The 23,281-nt window shown below is 34.3% G+C and overlaps 1 pseudogene; it reads left to right on the top strand.

The window, feature by feature from the left end:
• The first annotated feature begins 18,784 nt into the window (after positions 1-18,784).
• Positions 18,785-19,831, top strand: LOC120076636 (putative carbohydrate esterase At4g34215 pseudogene; annotated as a pseudogene).
• The last annotated feature ends 3,450 nt before the right edge of the window (positions 19,832-23,281 follow it).

A 23,281-nucleotide genomic window follows, 5' to 3' on the forward strand; every position in this document is an offset into this window, starting at 1 on the left:
TGTGCACATAGGGAAGAAAGGGAAATGCAAGTGGGTAAGCATTTATGATTGTAACAGTTAACTATCTACCGTTCGTGTAGATAGAAGTTGGGACTAGACTCATTCAAAGCGGAGGTTTGAGTATCAACCTCGTATTTATGATATGCTTATTAGTATTAGTTGAGATAGACTCTAGAAGTTTCTTACCACTCACTGAGCTTTGTGAAGCTCAATCTTTTCTTTCATGTTTTCATCCTAGGTAGCGAAAGGCGAGGAGTTCTACGGTACTGCTATGGTCAAGGTCTACCACAGCCACAATTACACTTTTGGGGTTTAAGAGTTGTTGTTGTAAACTTTGTAGTTAAGTCTTCGAGTTGTGTAAACATTAAATTATTGTAATAAAATGGGCCTATTCAATCAGTTGCCATTTATCTCCTTGACTTAAAGTTTACTGAGAGTAAAGAGGTTTAGATGGGCAGTAGGTATCACAGAAAGGTGGTATCTGTGGTCCCTCACGCCTCTCCTCGAGCTCAGGAGGTAGGCTCGAAGTGGGGTGTGACAGCCCACACCTTCTGTCATTCTCAATCCCTAATGAGAATACAGGAGGCTCCGTTTGGTGGTGTCCCATTTGGAGAAGGAAATCCGTTCGCGACTTGTTCGAGGGATTCTTGATGAATAGTCTTCAAAGGTAAGTGTTTCTGAAATCCTAAATTTTTCTTTATTAATGCATGCTATAATTTATAAAAATGCATATCTTGTTCTTGATTTACTGTAAAACCTACATTCAATGAAAAATTGATTTTTGACAATCTTACTTCCGCTCAAGATTCTCTCCTCATAGAGATCCTTCACATTGAACATGTTTCAAGAATTAAAATTAGATTCAAGAATGCTCAAATTCATATTGCTAATGATAAAGAAAAATAGAAAACTCAAAAGAATTTGCAAGAACTCTTGAAATAAAAACAAGATTGAATTACTTCATAAATCCATAGATAAATTCATGAAGAATTACAAGTTATTGGTTACAAATAAAAAAGAAATCAAAATCTAACCTAGGTAGGAAAAACATTTATCATAAAGACTAATTGATACAGAGAGAAATTCCAGCCTCCATCGAAATCGTGCTTCCTCACTAGAAATGGGTTTTTCCTTTCCGAAGTTTCTCTTAAAAATGATCTCTCAAAATGATATCGTCTTCTTTGTTGAAGAACTGAACCAAAATTTATACCAGCAGCAAAGCGGTGTGAGATGTGGGGATTAATTACGTCAAAATCTGGTAAAAAGAATGAACACATAGAGTTTTCTGCAGTTTAAAAAGCGAGTTTTCTGTTTCATACTCGATCCTCGATGCACGATGATACTTTACTCGATGTTCAACGTTGGATGGCCTTTACTTGATAGCTTTTACTCGATGGAATTTGATGATGCTTGATGAATAAGAAGGAACTCGATAGTACTCGATAACTCGATAGTTGATTACTCGAAAACCCTTATTCGATTATACATGGTAGTATTCTAGTAAATACTCGATACTCGATTATTCAACAGCCTTACTCGATGGAATTGTGGTAAATACTTGATTCTCTTCAATTTGTTGATTTTCTTGGTCATTTTTTATCCTTTTGGCACAATTTTCTCTTAATGACTCCTAAACGCTTCGGGGATCGTTTTACCTAAAATCAACACCATTTTGGGAAATTAACATAGAAAATATACATTTTTGAAAGACCTAAAAAAAATTTAAGTTGTTTAATGATTTATTTTATTTACATGGATTTGCTAAATCTTTCAACTTTATATCGCCAAAAATCTAACTTTTATTAAGAGGGTTAGCTGAAAAACAAATTAAATAAGAAAGAATGAAGGAATGAAAGGGAGTTTGATTTTGTTTGCTTGTGAATATGGGGAGGAAGATGAAGAAGATTTTGTTAGCCACTTCAGTTTTGAGATTTGGAGGAAATGATTTTTGGTTTGACTTGAATATTTGGTAATGATTAATCTTTTATGTTTGAAAATTTGCTTCAAATCACTTGGGACCATTTAAACAAAAACTCTCTTGTTCTTCCAACTTTTGGTTCTTGAATCAAACCTACCATTTGGACAGTATGGTCCCTTTTGTTGTTATGTTTCTCTAAAAACCCATCACCATGGTCACTGCTTATGATTACCCCTTCAGAGTCCATTTAGGCATGGCCAACATTGATATTGCTTTGGTTGACGATTTGGTTGCCACAGTAGTGCATGAAAAAGTAGAGGAGGAAGAGAAACTACAACATCCTGAATTGAAAAGTAGAAGAAGAAGAGAAATTACTAGACATTGCTAGGGCTTCTTCAATCTTGGAGGAACAGTGAAGAAGACAAGCCAAAAAAATCTCTAGGGCTTGTTTGATCTTCCAACAACCACACGATGACGATGATGGGTACAAAGACGGTGTGATCATGACCTGGGAGAAGAGACGTGAGATGGTCAAACGATGGAAGATGATAAGGTTGATGGGGGAGAAAAATTGCTAGGGTTTCGTTTGAGATGGAGAAGGCACAGCAAGCGGGAAGAATAAAAACTAAGGCTTCTAAAAATGAATCCTAAAATTTGACATTTTTTACATATCAAGTATTCTATCAACGTGAAAAAATATTTGAAAAATACCCTACCTCCACTTTTTACATTTTTTTTTTGACATTTTTCATTAAAATTACCCTCAATTTCTAATTTTTTTAAGATATATTTTCTTGACATTTTTCTTTAAAAATCACCTATTACTTGACATTTTTAATAAAAATGTCAAGTATTTAACATTTCAAACGTCAAGAAACGTGTTTTTTCTAGTTGTGAACAATGTTTTTTTTGGTCATTTGGTAGCTGCCTATCTATAAAACAAGGAGCACTTTCCTAAATCTTAATAACAATTTCTATCGTTTTGTACTTTTACACTTTTGCTTTTATCTGAATGAAACAACAATGATAACTTATAGAAATATAAGTTATTGTTCTCTTAAAATTAGAACAATTAGGATCAAATAATTGGAAACACATTCATTTTAGTAAGAAAACACATGAAATTATATATAGATATGCGTTCAATACATATAAAAGCATCCTTTTTAAAAAAAACAAAATGTGTACCATTAACGCTTGATAATGCAGGAATCTTGGAATTTCAATAAGTATTGCAGAGAATCCAACATAGGACGCAAGCGTTGAAACCAAGCATATTCAAGAAGATATATTTCACTCGTGCACTTAACGTCAAATCTCAACTTGTAATATGAGCAACCTAATAGGTAGCATCTAAGTAGATCAGAATAGCAGACGGCTAGAATAGGGCTTGAAATTTAATGCTATCACATCACAAGTTGATGAGTCAAGCACCTATAAAGGAGATGCTGCCCATCTAAAGAATAATTAGTTAGTTAGAGAGTCAAAAAGTAAGAGACTTAGGAGTAGGCAGTAACATCCTTGTACAAAATTAGTTCCTCTGCCGCCTACAAGAAAAAGATGAGTCTAACTACTATTTCCACCACCGATACGGAGGTTCTAACAGAGTTAGAGCCCGGGTGGGATGGCCTTCAACACGTCCTCACCCTAGTCACAACTGAAAAACCTAAAAGCAAACCAAAGGAGTAAGAGATTGACCCAAGCGGCTTGACACAATTTTCTTTCCCTTACTTGGCATTTTCTTCCATTATTTGTCTTGATTGAATGGGATTCTGTAGAATTATTTCATTGATATTATTCAATCATGATTTCATCCATTTTTGTATCCATTTTCTTACTTTCTTTCATCATGAGTAGCTAAATCCATCGCGGGTTTGGTGGAACTAAATGTTAATCTGCTAAGTCGCATGTATGTGCATCCAACTTGATTGATGCATACTTAAAACGTTTTATGCTTGAATCCATCTGATCAATCGATTTGACTTGAAATAGTCAACTGCTTGAGAAAGTATGTAACTGTGGAACGCATCAAGTAAGAATATTGAGTAGCTTTAAAGATAAAGTTAGTCATATTAATCTATCATATTAGTAAACGCATGCACCTTAGAGATAAGATAAAGTGTGACAAACGCATCAAGAGATGTTGAAAGACTTAAGTAGAGAACATAATCTGGACGCATCACACATGTACACTTAGAGATTACCAAATAGTCTTCCCAACCCCATTTCATTCCATTGATTTCATACAAATTTGTTGTCTGTTACTGAGGAATCATCACATTACATTCTAACACATTCCATATTTTGTCAATGCATCATATTTCTCCAACCTCTTTCTCTTGCATGTATGCTAGCTTAGTTTAGTTTAGAATCTCAACACATGTCTATACTTAGAATCACACTGCAAAAGATCATTTCACCATCTTGCGTTAGCACTAACTATCCCTGCATTCTATCCTGTCTTGCCAGGGAACTTTGAGCTAGGTTTATATTTGGATCTAACTCAAGAAAACTTGTACATAACTAGAGCTTTGCATGAAATACTAATTTCTGCCTCCTAACATATAGTCTCATATTAAGATAGACAATGGCACAAGCATAATGCAAAAATAAAAACGCAATAAACTTTTGTTGCTGTTGTCGAGGATTAGACGACGTAGCTAACAGTAATCTAGTTTTGAATCTTTTTACAGGACTCTTAATCAAAGGAATATTACAAGCTGAGCCTAAGCTTGTAAATGTTTTATGAGCATGGAAGACTCTACTTAGCTGAAATATGACCCCGAGATTGAAAGAACCTTTCGTCAAGGCACACTTAAAGTGTTTATTGGAGACATGCAATTCATTTGTGATTCCTGGAACCACACTTGAAGCCATAAGGCTATCTTTATTCACTTCTTCACTGAGAGACGGTGCAAAGCAATGGTGAGCTCCTTCGAGCCTAGTGAGGTGATTACATGGGAGAAGTTATTAGAGAAATTCATGCAAAAGTTTTTCCCTCCTACTGTGAACACAAGACATCAAAGCGAAGTCATGAACTTCGATCAGAGAGACTCTGAAACCTTAAAGGATGCGTGAGAGAGATTTAAAACGGTTAGTCAAGAAATGTTCGAACCACGGGTTACCTCTCACAGTTCAAATGGAAACGTTCTATACTTGTCTAAATGAACATTCATAGATGGTCGCAGACTTAACTACCGCAAGAGGGATTATGATCAAGTCTTATGATAATGAAAATGAGATTTTAGATCAAATAGCGAAGCATAACATGGAGTGGGGCGATGAATCACAATTGGAGGATAGGCGTCGAAGAGCAGGAGTGATAAATAATGATGTATTGAGCAACTTAGCTAAACAAGTGGTCACGATGACGATCATGTTGAATAACTTAACCATAAACAATACACCTCAAACGCAGAATGTGCATCAAATAGATGCGTTGGGACAACCTTTGACCTGTGTGGGTTGCGGCGAGTCACATCTATCTGAAATCCGTCTTCAAAATTCACAATCATCCTGTTTTGTGAAGAACAACCTCTTCTCCAACACATACAACTCATGATGGAGAAACCATCCTAATTTCTCTTACGGAGGCCATCGGTAAAATATAGAGCATCCTGGTATGTGGCAGAAACAGAGGCAGAGATCCTCACCAGGATTTTAGCACAATCAGCAGCAACTACCACGACAATCTCACAATATAGTTAAAATTGCGTCGAGTTCTTCTTATTCTCCACTTGAGGTTTCGTTGAAAGAGTACATAGTTTAGAATGATGCATTACTGAAGAGTTGGGCGTCATCCATCGAGAACTTGGAGTTGTAGGTAGATCAGATTGCTAATGAACTAAAAAATTTCCCATAAGAAACCTTGCCAAGCGACACGAAAGCTCCCAAACAACACAACAATAGCAAGGAGCAGTGTCTAGCGATGATAATGCGAATTGGTAGACCTCTGATAGAGGCTAAGAGAAAATACTCAAGAGAAGACAACCACCCTGACCCAACAATGAACACACTTGAACAACCATCTTAGAATACAAACATATCTAAGAAGCCTGGAGTAGAAAGAGCACCTGGCTCTACGATCCATTCTCCAACAAGTACCTCCAACACAGGGGGAATATCTGACGTACGTCCAAATGCACCTTTCCTCCGACACTTACAAAAAAGTAATGATGAAAAACAATTCAAGTGTTTCCTTGATGTTCTTAAGCAGCTACATATTAACATTCCACTAGTGGAAGCAATGGAGCAAAAGCCCAATTATGTGTATTTTTTTAAAGTTAATTGTCAAAGGAAAGGACAATAAATGAAACTGAGACCATAGGGTTGACAAAAAAATGCAGTGTGCTATTCAAAAGAAACATTCCTGAGAAGCAAGGCGATCCTGTAGCTTTATAATCCCATGGTCAATTGGAGGGATTGGCATGGGGCATGCGTTATTCGATTTAGGTGCGAGTATCAATTTGATGCTCCTATCAATTTCCAAGAAGCTAGGAATTGGTGAAGCCAATCCAACCATAGTAACGCTTTAGCTTGCTGATAGATCCATTATTTATCTAAAAGGGAAAATTGAATATGTGCTACTGAAGGTTAATAAATTTATCTTTCTAGAAGACTTCATAATCCTGGATTATTGTAACGACCCGAACTTTTGAGTACTCTGATAACGGTTGTTACTTATAATTAAACATTTACATTTAAAACATTTTGACCATTGAGGAAAAATAAATTTCATTAAAATAATAAAGACACTTTTCAAAAATAAATAACAAATAAGTAGAATCTTTGTTCAGGGCCCCTAAAATAATGAAGAAAAATAATTTACAAATAAAATTTTGACCAACATCGAATTTCAAATCAAAACTTTTGAATAGCTTGAAAACGTAATCTGGGCGGAAGCGATTTACATATCCCATATGGCACGATCATAGGTCCCTCTCGTCACCCACCAGTCTGTTCCTATCATTATCTGAAAAACATAGATTAAGAAAGGTTGAGTATAAAATACTCAGTAAGTGATCCCATTAGCGGAATCAGGCTATGCATCCACGAGTAGAAAATGATGGCCATGGCTCATACAGCTACATCGGTTTTTTATGATGAAAAGGAACCAAAAGACGTACTGTCTTGCCTTGATACTCGTGTCTAGCGGCTCGTAGACACACCGTCAAACATGAAAATAACATGAACGTGAACCCATCGACTCATGCATGTCTAGCGGCCCGTAGGCACACCGTCAAACATGGAAATAACATGAGCATAAACCTTTCGGCTCACGCATGTCTAGCGGCTCGTAGGCACACCGTCAAACATGAAAAATAACATGAACGTAAACCTGTCGGCTCACGCATGTCTAGGGGCCCGTAGGCACACCATCAAACATGAAACATGAAAAAAATAACATGAACGTAAACCTGTCGACTCACGCATGTCTAGTGGTCCGTAGGAATACCTTCAAATATGGAACTAGACCCATCAGTCCCCTGAAATAAAACATGCGTCAAGGCGGGACTGTAAACTGCCCTATTGGTCTATTCATACATCACATACATAATTTCAGTATTGATTAGAAATTTAAACCTGCTCATAATACTCATAAATTTCATGCAACAAGTAAAACATAATGACAGAATCATGCTTCAAGAGTCCATTAGTTAACTTTATAATTCTAGACTAGGTTGCCTGGCACAAAGACACCGATAATAGTACCACTTACCTCAACTTGGTAACAAACGCAAAACAAAATCTCCTTAGAACTTCTTTAGCATACTTGAATCAACCTTAATTGTGGCTTGGTCCAAGACAAATTCCAATACTCAATTTAATTAGCCAATCTGATCATGAATTAAATCCAAAATCAATAACTTAATTTTCTCACTATTACTCTCAATCCAAAAGAATAACCATCCAACAACTTACAAAACTTACCGATCTTCACCAATTTTGTGCAAGACAAAATGATCTCTCGCTTAATGGTCAATGCCTCAAAACTTCCAAATCTTGAATCTAAGTTTCAAACCAAAGAGAGGTTACTAATTTAACCCAAAATCAAAGAGGTGAACTTCACATCCCAAATTATAAGGAAAAATAAGTCTTACCTAAGGTTTTCCTCAAAATTTCGACAAAGATCGAGGCAGTGGCAGTCAACGGCGTGTCGATTTGTGGCTGCCATAGATAGGTAGCAGGTATTGCTGTCGGACGACATAAATTGTTTAGGCTAGTGTCTGCTAGTGAGGGTCTTGCATGAGGAGGGTTTGCGAGAGTAAGAGAAAAGAGGAATTTCTAATTTTACAGATTTTATTCAGCAGTGATTACAAATAAACCAGAGCTTCAAACAACGATCCAATCACTCAAAATGAAACTCTATATGTCTCGAACAGACTGACCAAATTGGAGCGCGATCCAACGGTTTAAACTCTGGCAATAGATAATTTTGTGAAAGTTGCCGCTGAAAAATCGAATTGCTTTCTCCCCAAATTTTGGTCTCTTTTCACTCTCATTTAATTTCGAAAAAAAAATCTCAATTCTTTTATTTTTTTTTCAAATTTTGAAAAGATAAATAAAATATTTTATCACAATATCTCCAAAATCTCTAAAGATTCTATTAAATTTATAAATCAATTAACTTTTCAAATTATCTTAATTTAGGCTTCAAAAACCAAAATTAAAGGGCATAAGATCCATCAATTTGATACAAATTAAATTCTTCCAAATATTTAAATCAATTCAAAACAAACAAAATTCAATATTTTCAAGATAATTAGTTCGAATATCTAATCAATTAAATTCAATTTAACTAATAAATATTTTTTCAATTATTTCAATTTAATCCTAATTTTCCAAATGAAAGGGAAATTCAAACTCAATAATTTTAGATAATTAACTTAAATTTTCCTGAAATTCGGGATGTTACATTCTTCCCTCCTTAAGAGACTTTCGTCCTCGAAAATTCAAGTCCTTAAAGGCTCGTGATACTTAGTTCTTGTCTCATCTTCATGTTTCTAAATTACTTCTTCAAACTGATAATACTACCAAATAACTTTTAATTAGCGCTAACTCTACGTTTCATAAAATTTTCACCTCCTACCATGAATTGTATAACTTATCTGGGACAATATCATGTTACTCTTTAATCTTAAAACAAACACATATCACGATTTAGACCCTCCCATGCACGAGTCTGAAAATCTCACTTAAATGAAGCTCTTGAAGTCCCCATATACTGTAGAGCATTTGTCATTCCAAAATACATCACCATAACCTCATAATAGCTGTAACCATTACCTGATGCCAGTTTTTAAGATAAAGACCTTCATGATTGCATACATCTATATTGAGAATGTTCACACTCCATAGAGTGGGTTACCTCACTGTCAATGCAACAAAAAACATATCTCTCATGGCATCTCATGTCCATGATTAAGAATTCGGATTCGGCACCTAATTTCCCTGACAATCCCCTGCAACCGAGATACGCTATTATATTCAATCCATAATACTTGATACAAAGTCGCATGAATCATTTTTCTTTCCTAATAAATAAAGCTGATATGCTCCAAGGCAAAACATTAAGGCACATATGAAACATTTTGTTAAATGGTTCTAGTATCAGTGACTTAAGCTATTCCAACTCTACTAGAGTACTTCTATGAGGAGCCTTAAGGATAGGAGTTTCTCTCAACTTAATAATTATATACCTTGTTTCTTATTTGGAGCTAGATTACTTTCACCTTTAATCAAATCGATGGCTTCATTAATTCCTTGTTCTAGATATTCGTGTCCACAATCAAAACCTCTAAACCTTGCTAATACCTTTCAATGACTTCCCCTTCTTTAACGAGGCCTTACCCCTTCCATTTCCATGGTTTCTAGCAACTATTGCTACTAAACATCCTTTCATAAAACGTTATTTCCTCGACTCCACTATAATTTGAAGAAGATTGCTAAGCACTCTTCTGACACGTGATAGTCTATCTTAATCAAATTCTCATGCTAAAATTGAGTTCCATGACCAATAGCTTAGGCAGCATATCCATTCAACCAACAATACTAAGATCCATAGTTCTAAATAGTAACGAGATTGTTCATACCAACTCTAAAGGTTTGTAAACACATATTTCCTATCTTGGACACCAAACCAAACCTTTATTCTTAATCTCGAAACATCAATTCCCCCTACCTTCTCAAAACAACAAAATATTTCTCAAATCCTTTCATCTTCCCTTATCTTTTCCAAGACCAATAAATCCAAGATGCTCTATTTTACTTCCCTAGTGAAATATATCTATATCAAAGCATATGACTATTTGAATCCCTTTTCACAATCTACAATCCAACAACCTAAGCAAGCTATATATATTTTTTTTCGAACACTGCATACTGCAGTGCAAAGTTTCATATGGTAATGAAAGATTCCTATTTTACACCAAACCATGCCTTGTATCCACCCATATCATGTCTTAAAATCCAAACCTTTCTTAACTATTGTAGAATATTGAACATATTAATTTCCATTTATCTCCCCAATGAATAAAATATTTTCTTAAATACTATTATTTTCTTCACATTTATCCTTGCTTAACCCAACAACTTGAAAGTGCACTTTTTACTTTCCGAGTGAAACATAATCCGTAAACCAAGACATGTGACCCTTTATAACCTTTTCTATAAATCTAAAATTTCATTCCAAACTTGGAACTTTAGTAGGGTATCCCCACAAGATAACATTGTTTTTAAACTTCAAAACGTTTATCCTTCCTCTTGGTATAGTTAATTAAACTTGAACCTTTTCATTGCGAAAAACACATAGTTCAAACCCAAAGCACCTTAAGAATTTTCAATCCAATAACTCGTTTTCTCCCATCTAAAGGCAACTATAATTTCAACCATCTTGGTATTCCTTGACCAATTCATCTTACCTAGGTCTTGTAAACAGTTCCTCATGCTATCGCTTTATGCTCCAACTAGTACTTCTTCTTCCTTTTAGGCACGTTATATGAAGAACCAAAACACCATACATTACTCGATCCACCAACTTCGATACCATGAAAGTGATCATGACCTATTAATCCTTTCAAAAATTTTCTTGGAACATTTTGCCTTTAATATCTGGTAATTCTTAATAGAATTTATAGTCTCTTTTTCACCTCTTTTTTTCTTTTTTTTTATAAAGAAATTTTAATCTCGTAACTAAGAACGTGTGCCTTGTGATAAAGTTCCTTGTAGCACCACTAGTTTTATTCTCGTAATGAAAAACTTAATATTATTCCTCAGTGAATTTCCAATTCACCTACCTTATTCCATAGCTTAACCAAATACATCCATTTCTTTCTTTCATGTCATAAGTGCATAACACTTCATAGTTCTATCAAGTTTCAATATCTGTGAACAGAAATATATGTCCCTTTCTATCAGTCCTTCTATGAATTAAACTACTGCCAAATGGCTTTATTATGATCCTTCTTTGTTTCCTAACACCAAAACAAAATAGTCATCTCATACTAACTTCTTTCAAGTCGTTAAACTATCAATAACAATTAGTCAATACATAAACTTAGACATGAAGGCTTTTAAACACATTTTCCATAAAACATAAGAACATACCTGGCGAGGACAAAGGATCCGTGAATAGCCATAAGGGACACAAAACCAAGACTTACATCATAAATCAGTCTGATAACTGGCAAAAATGCCAGTTATTATAAGCCTTTTATTTAGAATTATGAGGGCTAACAAGTAGAAAATGCGGTGATAATACTCAGAATTTGTGAAAAATTGAATCTTGCGTCGATTAGCACCATAATCCTCACTGACCTCAATATTATGCGTTACTCCATGCCAAAGTGTCTATTTTTGTAGCTATCGCAGGAATCAAACGCATGCACTGGAAATAAGAAATCGTAATCAAACGCATGCGCTGAAGCCAGGTGAATGCAAAGACAAACGCATGCACTAAAAGCTGAGCTATCGCATAGACGAACACATGCGGTGATAACATACGTCCATCGCATGGAAGTTGCAATGATCGAATGCGTCCATCGCATGGAAGTTGCGGTGATCAAGTGAATGCGGTAATCACTTGGAGATTGCGTCCACGGAGTGAAAACCTTAAATAGAAGGGTGATCGCAAGATAGGTAGAATGCATTGATACTTCAGTTGAATCAAGCTCAGACGCATACTTTGGAAGTATCAACAAGATAAGATGATGTGATATTGCTCATACCGCGACAAAGGCAGTAGTGAGACATAACGCAATCATGATAGCTGTCGGCATTTAAACTCTATAAATAGCCCCTTGGACCTTCATTTCAAGGCATTCAAACTTCTACCTCAAGGTAGAGGTTTGCGATCACATATGAGAGCATGAGCGAGATTTTCAGTGAGAATTCTTCATCTCCAAAAACCAAACCGAGTGACGACTAGAGCTTTCGCTGGAGATAGAGCTCGAGAGAAACATCTCCACCATTCATCCATGACACCACTAGCAGCCTTGACGCAGAGTCTTTCATTTCTCCTATAACATCTATATTGTATTACATTTTAGCTTAAGATATTAAGTCATTTTGTAATAAATGTATATCTTGATTCCTTCAATGCCATCTTCTTCATCATCTTTATCTTTATCATCGTTTATCTTCATCGTTTATTTATCAAAGGCGATCGCATACTTAATTGTGTAGCCTAGAGATAGGACGCATGTAGCAACCCACCGAGAGGTGTGCGTTGTACGAGTATAGTGAGTTAATCCTCTTTGCTTAGTGAAATGCTGTAGCAACACTTGTCAATGGGTTGTTGCAATGCTTGTCTATAAGTTAATTAGCCGCGTCTAACTGTCTGAGAAGGTAAGAGATGGAACGCACTAAAGCAAAGTATGCATTGTTTCTAGAGATAGGCACAATCTTATGTTCGATGTAACCATGCACTATAGAGATATAGTCATGCGTTAACAGTTGTTGTGTATCTACCAATTTTCATCGCAAGTCTTCTATTGCTCAATCTGATTCGTTAGGAGTAGGAGTAACATGTAGCCCATGAAACTTCGTCTTTTTACTTTTATTCATCGCCTCAAACGCATTGCTTAACAAGAATTATTGAGCGACGAGTCCCTTTGTTCAACCTCGCATTACCCGAGAAACTTGCGTTCTCATTATACTTGGCGCGAATGAAAGAAAACTTGTGATAGGAATGCATGGTCATTGCATACTAGATTAACGCATACTTTTCATTCCAACCATGACCTCAGACGCATGGGTATAAACGCATAGCTTAAGATATAGAACACACAACAAATAATGCGTTCACACCTCATAATATTTTCTTTGAACATAGTCCACAGAACCTAAAACTTATTCTCTGATACCAACTGTAACGACCCGAGTTCAGGAGGGGTACATGAATGAACCGATACCACATCCGAATGAGAGGGATCCTGAGGACATAAAAGTATGGTTAAGAAAGGCTTAATAAAATTGAAAGTTACTACCTATACCAATAAGGTGCACCTTCCTTTTCGATGGCTCAATCATAGGAACTCCAAAGCTAAGCGTGCTTAGCTTTGAGCAATCCTATGTTGGGTGACCTTCTGGGAATTTTCTTAGGATGCATGTGAGTGAGGAAAAAGCATGCTGAAAGGACTCGTGTTAGTTTGTGGAGACAACTTTCACTTTTAAAAAAAGCATTTAAGACAAGGGAGGATGACATAACCATGTCGCAGGGGATGTAGGGGAATGTCGGAGCCATCAGGGGCTGAATCTGGATTTCGAATCTTGGTCCGAATCCTGGGCTTGGGGTGTTACAGATGGTATCAGAGCAGAACCTCTCCCAGTAAGATGTGGTTCGAGGACGAACCAAGCAGAAGCTGGTGGGCATGTAACGACCCGAGTTCAGAAGGGTTACATGAATGAACCGATATCACATCCGATGGCTCAATCATAGGAACTCCAAAGGTAAGCGTGCTTAGGTTTGAGCAATCCTATGTTGGGTGACCTCCTAGGAATTTTCCTAAGATGCATGTTAGTGAGGACAAAACATGCTGAAAAGACCCATGTTGGTTTGTGGGGACAACTTTCACTTTTCAAAAAGCATTCAAGGCAAGGGAGGATGAGATAACCAGGTCGCAGGGGAAGAGGAATGTCGAGGCCATCAGGGGCCGAATCTTGGGCCTGTGGTGTTACAATTATGAAGCAAAAAAGGATATCCCAATCATTCTTGGGTGTCCCTTTTTGTCCATTGGAAAAGTTTTGATTCATGTACACCAAGGCGACGCTGTTGAATTATCTGAAGACGAAAGCCAAAAAAAGATGGACCCGAAATGTGAGGTCTATGCATTGATCGATAGTACAAAGAAGTTCGAACCACTTTGTCTAAAAGAGCGACAATCAAAGCCAATGCCCCTTTCTCTTGAGGAGCCACCAACACTTGAGCTTAAACCTCGCCCTATCATCTAAAATATGTTTTTCTTGGAATTAATGACATTTTACCTATTATCATCTCATCTAGACTCTCTCATGCTAACGAACAACTTTTGTTGCAGGTATTGAAGAAGCATACACAAGCCATAGGCTGGACGCTTGTTGAATCTGTGGAATCAGTCTTCCTACTATATGCATAAGATAAAATTGGAGGAAGGAAAGACCAGATCTTTTGAACCTCAAAGCAGACTCAACCCTATCATGAAAGAAGTGGTGAAGAAAGAGATTATTAGATGGCTCGACACTGGGATACTTTACCTCATCTCTGACAGTAACTGCGTAAGTTCAGTGCAAAGTGTGCCAAAGAAAGAAAGTGCCACTATAGTTGTCAACAGCAACAAAAAGTTGATTCCATCCAAGACAGTCACTGGGTGGCGCTTTTGCATAAACTACAGAAAGTTGAATGCAGTAACCAAGAAAGACCACTTTGCACTTTCTTGCATTGATCAAATGTCAGATAGACTCGCTGGAAAATAGTTATATTGTTTCCTAAACAACTATTCTAATTACAATCAAATTGTAATCGTTCCAAAAGATCAAGATAAAAAAACTACTATTTTCCCCTTTCGAACATTTGCATTTCGACATATGCCCTTTGGGCTATGCAATACGCTGGGGACATCCAAGAGGTGCATGATGGATATTTTCTCTAATTTTCTTAAACAATCTATTGATGTTTTTATGGATGATTTCTCTATTTTTGGGGATTCTTATTTTGTTTGCCTTAATAATTTGGAAGTTGTCCTCACCCGATGCAAGGAGACCTATTTAGTGTTCAATTGGGAGAAATGTCACTTCATGTGACCGAAGGAATAGTTCTTGGTCACAAAGTTTCTAAGGCAGGTTTGGAGGTTGAAAACGCCAAGGTAGATGTGATTGCAAAACTTCTAGCGTCTACAAATGTCAAAGCATTCAAAAGCTTCTTAGGGCATGCTAGCTTTTATAGGAGATTCATTAGAGAATTTTCTCAAATTGCGCAACCTCTTAGCACTTTGCTCAAACAAAACATGCCCTACGATTTTGACACTAACTACCGCACTCTTCGCACTACAGATATATTTTAATGTCCATTAGATATAACCAGTCAACAGTGCAATGACCCTTCACAAATTGCTCGTAAGTACAACTAGGTCAAAATTACCATTTTGCCCCTATAGTTGCATCTAACTCCTTAAGTACCACTGATTCTTCTAATGAACAATAAGTCATTGTCCAACTATGACCAAACCTCTCTTGGGCTAAGAGAGGCTGTGGCGCCACATTCTTCAAGCCTCAGAATTTATCTACTTACCCAAACGTTAGAGAATGAGTGAATTTCATCTTGTGTATTTGTGTTCTCAGCTCCTCTCACCCATACAAATCAAAGGACCACGTTCATAGATAGGAGTTCACGACTCACTCAAGATTCAAGTCATGTAACCTATGGTCATCCTAGTGAAATGTAAATTCTAATAGGTATTATATAATGAGACTAGTCATTTCGTGATCCAGTCTTATACAAACTCCTTTATGTAAAACACCCCCACTCACATGTCTCTACATGAATGATTAGGATCATATCATTTGTAGTACTTTACAACGATTGTAACATCTATAAAACGAACCATATTCGTAGTGTCACCAAGATAAGGAACCCAACCTTATCCATCTACTATAGACCCTAAACACGATTCACTTGTATGTCTCTACATACATATTTAAGCTACAGAAGATAACCTTAGATACTAGTTTATTGGTTTGTGGGTTAATGCTACTAAATGTCGAATAAAACATCTAACATTTTATTAAATAAATAAATTATTTGTACATTACAATTATAAACTACAAGACCCACGAGATTTAGGCCATAAACCCTAACAACTAAAGGTTTTAATAAAGATCATGGTCATTTTAATACCACCACGAAAATTATTTTGGGTAAATGATTGGCTGATACCTACCTCTCCCACTATAGTCATTTACTCTAATTATATTATTTATCATTTCTAATCTCTATTAACTTTTGTATCTATCTCAATAAAATCACCATTCCATCTAATCTCTTTCTTTAAATCTCAAATTAATTGATTGTTTTCTTTTAATGTCTTCATTTAACTTTCATATATATATCTCAAGTACTTTAGCTCTTCCAAATTTCATGATCCCTAAATTAAACTCAGTTACTATTTGATTCATTTATGAACATTCCTCTCTGAAAATGTGCAAGTCTGATCCATAAATAACCATACATAAATATCCAATTAATAATGTGTTTGTGGCCTTTCAACATAGACTTTAGATGAGTAAATATGTATTATAACTAAATTTCAAAAGAAGTGTTGCGATATAAAAAGTGATAGTGTACTATTAGGGCTTCAAGCTAGTGAATGTTTTAATTTGTTAATCAAATATATTATAACAACTCTTGAATTTTCTCTTATAAAACTCTTTTAAATATAGTTTGTTAGCCTTTCTATGCATGACATTGTTTTCTTTTTTTAAAACCATACATGAGGTTGTTTTTATTATCGCAAAATATATGAAATCTCTTAACAATCTTTATTCTCATTTTGGTATCAAAACTCAAATTTAAAAATTATAGTAAGATGTTTCAAAATTGATGAGCAATTAAACATTTTAATTGATGAAACTGAAAGTCAAAATTGATAGAATAAATATACTAAGGGTAATCTCGCCACCAAAGTTTGATTCTTATTTGAGGCAGGTTTATTTCCCTTTTTAATTTTAGCCAATTTTTGTCACTTAAAGTTTCTTATATATATATATTTCTACATATATGTTCATGTTTATATACAAATATTTTTTAAATTTTGGACTCATTTGGTGATTATTTATTTTTAATTTTTGAAAATTAAGACAAATTATAACACCAGTTTTACATATAATTTTTTTATCTTTTTTATTTACTTTACCATTATTTTTAAATCACATTAAAGTCAGTCCAAATTTAATTTTTAGTGTTTAAAATTATGATTAGTAAGTATTTGAATTTTTAATTTTAATTTTAATAAGTCCCTTAAAAATATTTAATAGATTTATAAAATTAAATTTAGTATATAAAAATCTCATAAAATATTTGAAATGCTTAAAAAGTAATAGTTATTAGATACAAAAAATTGTTTCTAATTGAACCTCACAATTTCAATTTTTTAAAGTTCAAGAACTATATATGACACAAATTTAGATGTTAGTAAGCTAAAATTTTTGCCCCTAATATTTAATTTTTGATCTACCTATCTCCATATGTTAGTTTGACGATATTATATTAGTATACCTAAAATTATGTTTAGTTGAAGTTGAGCCCCTTATCTAATATCCTAGCTTTGCCACCTATACAAAGAACACTTTCCTAAATCTTAATAACAATTTATGTTGTTTTGTACTTATACACTTTTGCTTTTATCCGGATGAAACAACAACTTGCCCAAATTTATAAATGATTGAAGATTTCAATTATTTAACTTTTTCTTTCTTCTTTTACAGTACACATGGTTACGTTTTAGTAAGTTTGTTAGCATACTAAAGTACGACATTTAGTAGCTTGCCCCAAGTTAGCTTTCATACAAATAATTATTTAGTCTATAAATTTTAGTTTATAATGATGTTATCCTTGTACTATCCAACTTGAAACAATTGAGCTCCTATATAATAATTTAGTCATTGAACTTGAATATGTAATAATTTATTTTCTATAATTTTAAATTTGTAATAATGCATAGTCTTCACTATGATGGATCTCATCAAAATTATGTCTCAATCATTATTACGTAATGATTTAATCTTTATATAATTTATAAATAAATTTTGATCGACAATTAAATTATCATGTGAAGGAAATATTATTAAATAATATTTTTGACGAGTGGGAATGAATCGTTACTTATTAAAATTTAGGGATATTATGTTGTTACAATTTTAAAATTATATAGACTAAAATGTAGTCACAAATTCAATTGCCTATGTTTAATAATTTTTTTTTTTTTAAAAGGAAAAGAGTAAATCCAATTTAGTAGAACAAACATGTGCATATTGTTGGGAAATCAGTAAAAAATTATATACTTCATGAACTAAATTTTTATATTTTTATCTTAGAAAGAAATGTCTTCTATTTAAGAGAATGGAATAGAAGATTAAAACAATATGTAATAAAATGGAAACAAAAACGAAATCGCTGAAGTTTTCTTTATATATACCTTCACAAATAGACAGTTAACAAATTTATTTTGTGGTGGTAAAAAATAATTAAAGGCGACAAACTCTCACAATCCATAAATATTCACCAATAGAAATGAACTTTCAAAACTAAATTTACTAAATTTAGAATTAAATTTGAGTATAAAAGTTGAGGGCCATTAACATAGAAAGGCAGAGGTAAGGATCAGCCAACAAAACAAAAGGAAGAAGGGGCAAAATTTCAATAGGAAAGTAGTTGTGTCTGTGCAAATAGACACAGAAGAAAAGTTACAACCTTTTTTAGTGAAGTGTACACCTACTTTACACTTTTCTTCTGTGTCTACTTGCACAGATACAAAAGATCAAAATGGCTTTATTAAAGTTATCAATCTTGCTATGTACAATGCTATTCGGTTCTTCTCTTTCAAGAGCTGCTTCTCCTAACAACATATTCATCCTAGCTGGTCAGAGCAATATGGCTGGGCGAGGTGGGGTTGAGAATAATCAAGTGAGAGAGCTTGAGTGGGATGGGTTAATTCCACCAGAATGTCAATCAGACCCATCGATCCTACGATTAAACCCTGCACTCCAATGGGAGATTGCACGAGAGCCTCTACATGAGGGAATCGACATCAACAAAACGGTTGGGATTGGTCCAGGAATGCCATTTGCTCACCAGTTGTTAACAAAAGTAGGGCCAAGAGCAGGCACAGTGGGTTTAGTTCCTTGTGCTAGAGGTGGCACCATAATTGAACAATGGATTAAAAATCCTAGCAATCCTGATGCAACATTTTACAAAAATTTCATTGAACGAATTGAAGCATCAGATAAAAAAGGTGGGGTTGTGCGTGCTCTTTTCTGGTTTCAAGGGGAGAGTGATGCAGCTATGAGTGACACTGCCAATAGATACAAAGACAACCTAAAGAATTTCTTCACCGACATCCGCAATGATATAAAGCCTAGATTTTTACCCATCATTATTGTTAAAATAGCCCTGTATGACTTTATGATGGAGCATGATACTCATGATTTGCCGGCAGTGAGAGCAGCACAAGATGCAGTCAGTCAAGAGCTACCAGATGTGGTGACCATCGATGCCTTGAAATTACCTATAAACGTTGACACACATGAAGGTTTTAACCAAGATCATGGTCATTTTAATACTACAACGCAAATTACTTTGGGTAAATGGTTGGCTGATACCTACCTCTCCCACTATGGTCATTTACTCTAGTTATATAATTTATCATTTTCTAATCTCTATTAAATTGCTTATCTATCCGAATAAAACATCATTCACCTCTCTCTTTCTTTAAATCCCTTCTTTATTGAATCTCAATTTAATAAATATACACCTCATTTTATTATTATTTTTTTTTTTGTAGTTCCTCATTTAAATAATCAATAATTTAAAAAAATGTTGTAAAATAGTATAGCTTAAATGTGAGTAGAATTAAATATATCTATTCCACATGTTTTACTCGCTTCTTTCAACATAACATATTCAAGTTTCATCCATCCCGATTTAAACTAAACTAATAATAATATTAAAATTAAAAATAATATTGAGTGTTTTTAATGTGTATAAATTTATGAAATAAAACTTGAAAATTATAACATGATTTCTTTTATGTATTTGGTATATTTTAAGAAAAAATAATAATAAAAAAAAAACTAAAGATAACAAAATATTAATTCTTCTAATAGTGCCTTGGATCTATGATATTGGTACATGTGTTCCTTTGTAAACTTTTTAATAATTATTTTTGTTGAACGTTGATATAATATGGTCAAGTTTGACAAGAAGGGGTCTCCCTATATTAATTATATTGGTCCTATATTGTTCACTATCGTTAATTTCAAGAAAGAATATTACAAATCATCACCACAAGGATTCTCGAAGATTTTTTAAATAAGATCTCGACATACCTATTATATGCCAAATAAGTATTCCCAAATTGTTCTTTCAACCTTGTTTCTCATTTTCCGTATACATACCTACAAGTGCAAGGAGAAGAAAATTAATGTAAACAGAAATCATGATTCAAAAGAAATGGCTTATAAATTTCAAAGTAAATTAGCATTCAAATCTCAAAAAAAAAAAAAAAAAAAGGCATTTGGGCATATGAGATAATAAGAATACAGTTTGAAGTAGTAGGCTTAGATGATTCTAACAGATAATTTTGAACTTATAATTCATAGATGAAGATATTGCCATGATGGGATGTCATAAATGAAAATTATAAACGAATAAATGTATGTCATAATGGAAATTATAAATGCAGAGATACATGCAAACGTAACATGTCTCTTACCTACTCATTCATTTTTATACCTTTAGGAACCTACCATGCAAAAAGATTAAGTGGGGAAATAGACAAATTAAGAGAAAAAAAAGATAGAAAATAAGACAATGAGTACGAGAAAGAAAATTATCATAGCTACTTCACATTTCAGCATTGTTGGAATACTTTCTAGCAATCCCAATATCATTTTTCTTTTGCCTAAAATATGTCTGGTTGGAAAACCCTTCCCTAATATGTAAAAAGATGACATTAGCAACTACACAAATGAAACAAACTATAAATTTTTCATTCAATGGCTTCTTCATTCATTAGAGCCAATGATAATAGAAGACGTTCGTGAATTCAATAAAAATTAGAGATGGCTGACATTTTTATCCGGTTGCAAAGAACATTAGAATGTATAACAATGAATAGTAGTTGTCCAGACGCTAAGTAGGTTTCATTAGTTCTACGTAACCCGAAACAAACAATATTTATAAAGCTCGAACAACAACCTAGCTAACTCGTGGTTAAAGTGGAAGTAAGAGGTCGACCCACAGGGAAATGTTATTTAATCTTTTCTTTAACGAAGCTTAACTATGGAAGCTATAAAACAGGGTTTTTGATTAAAACAAGAAACATACTAAAAATAAGAAGATAATGGATAGTTGTAAGTAAGTTTAGAACAATCGTGCTTCTAATCCAAGTTAGATGTTCATTGCAATTCTTATCATTTAATTCTACAAATTTAATTCACAATCGGATTAAGCATGCAACTACTTACATAATCTATATTAAATTAGTCTCTACAAAGGCGGACAACTAGCATAACCTAGTCAAGAAAGTGTCCTAATCAATGATTAAGTTAGGATAATGCTAACCCTAATCTATCTACATGTTTATACCTCTGTTGGGTTCCTTAGCGGTCATATTGAAGAGAAAATGCGCGCATTAAGTTCAAGGATTCAATTGCATCGATTAATTGTTAATCTATCTACATGCTTCTACTTCTCCAAATCTAGTAATTAGTGCGTCCTAGGTTAGTCAACCATTCAATACACAATTACTATTGCCTCTTGGAGATCATGACTAGACATTCTATCAAACACATTAAAAACAACGTATTTAATCATGAGTAAATGTGTCAAAACCAAGCATCTAGATTAAACATGCTCTAGATATAGACCATTCTGTTAGGATTGGTGTCCTAAATCTCCTTGTAATCTTATAGTTTGTAAATTTTTTATAAACATATTGTTGTTATAAAATATGTGTTATTTTATAAACATATACTCAATCCAATAAACTAAGATCCTATGTTATCTTATGTAATTTAAACAAGTATGTAAGGACATTGATAATTTGTAGAAATACAAGTTATTGTCTCTCGAAAGTTGGAACAATCATGATTCTTAATGATAAAATCTCATATATCTTAAAGGAAAACGCATGGAATCCTTCAAACATTACTAACCCTTACAAAAACATTCTTTTTGATAAAACTGTGTCACACCCATCGCAGGATTTCAATAAATCTCATAAGTGTTGTAGGCTCTAATAATACAAAGGCATGCGTTTGAAGGATTCTAACGCATAGTAGATACATTGGTCCTTCAAACATTACTAACCTTTACAAAAACATTCTTTTTGATAAAACTGTGTGACTAACGCATCCCATCGTAGGATTTCAATAAATCTCATAAGTGTTGTAGGCTCTACTAATGCAAAGGCATGCGTTTGAAGGATTCTAACGCATAGCAGATACATTGGTTCGAGTTGTTCTTGTCAAATCACCACTTGCAAGTATGGGTATCTGAATGTCGGCGTCTAAAAAGCAACTGAAATGGCAAGCAGCTGACTAGGGCATGGAAATTAATGCTGTCATATCACAAGTTGTTGAGGGAAAACACCTGTAAATGGAAAACTTGCAACCAGAAAAAGCAGCATAACATAAAATGTAACTTAGAGCTTAGACATAATAGTTATGCTGCTGCAAGAAGATCACAAGAGGAAAAAAAACCATCACCATTATTGATAAAGGAGAATTGAAGAGAACCAAGCTTGAAAGAGAACTTTTCTTCATTTCTTTAACAAGTTGGTTGTACACACATTAAGATCAAGCAAAAAAGGACAAGAAATTGAACTCTTTGGCTTGACTCTTTTCTTTTTACTTTATGTCCATTCATCGTTCCATGCGATTAAGTGTGTTGTTGTAAAGACAATTTCAATCTTTATAAAATCGTGAATTTGATCCATTCACATTTCCCTCTGCGTACAATTTATCACATTAAATGCGTTTGTGACTTTGTGCATGCTAAAATTCTAAAAGCTTTAATCATTTTGATCATTTGGTTGAAGTTATCTCAACTAAACCATTCGAGAGAATAGAATAGCTAAAAACGCATCAAGTCAAAACGAACAGTAGCTTTAG

The sequence above is a fragment of the Benincasa hispida genome, chromosome 4 (genome assembly GCF_027475165.1).
Source record: "Benincasa hispida cultivar pf3 chromosome 4, pf3_genome.v1.1, whole genome shotgun sequence".
In the NCBI taxonomy this organism is placed as follows: domain Eukaryota; kingdom Viridiplantae; phylum Streptophyta; class Magnoliopsida; order Cucurbitales; family Cucurbitaceae; genus Benincasa; species Benincasa hispida.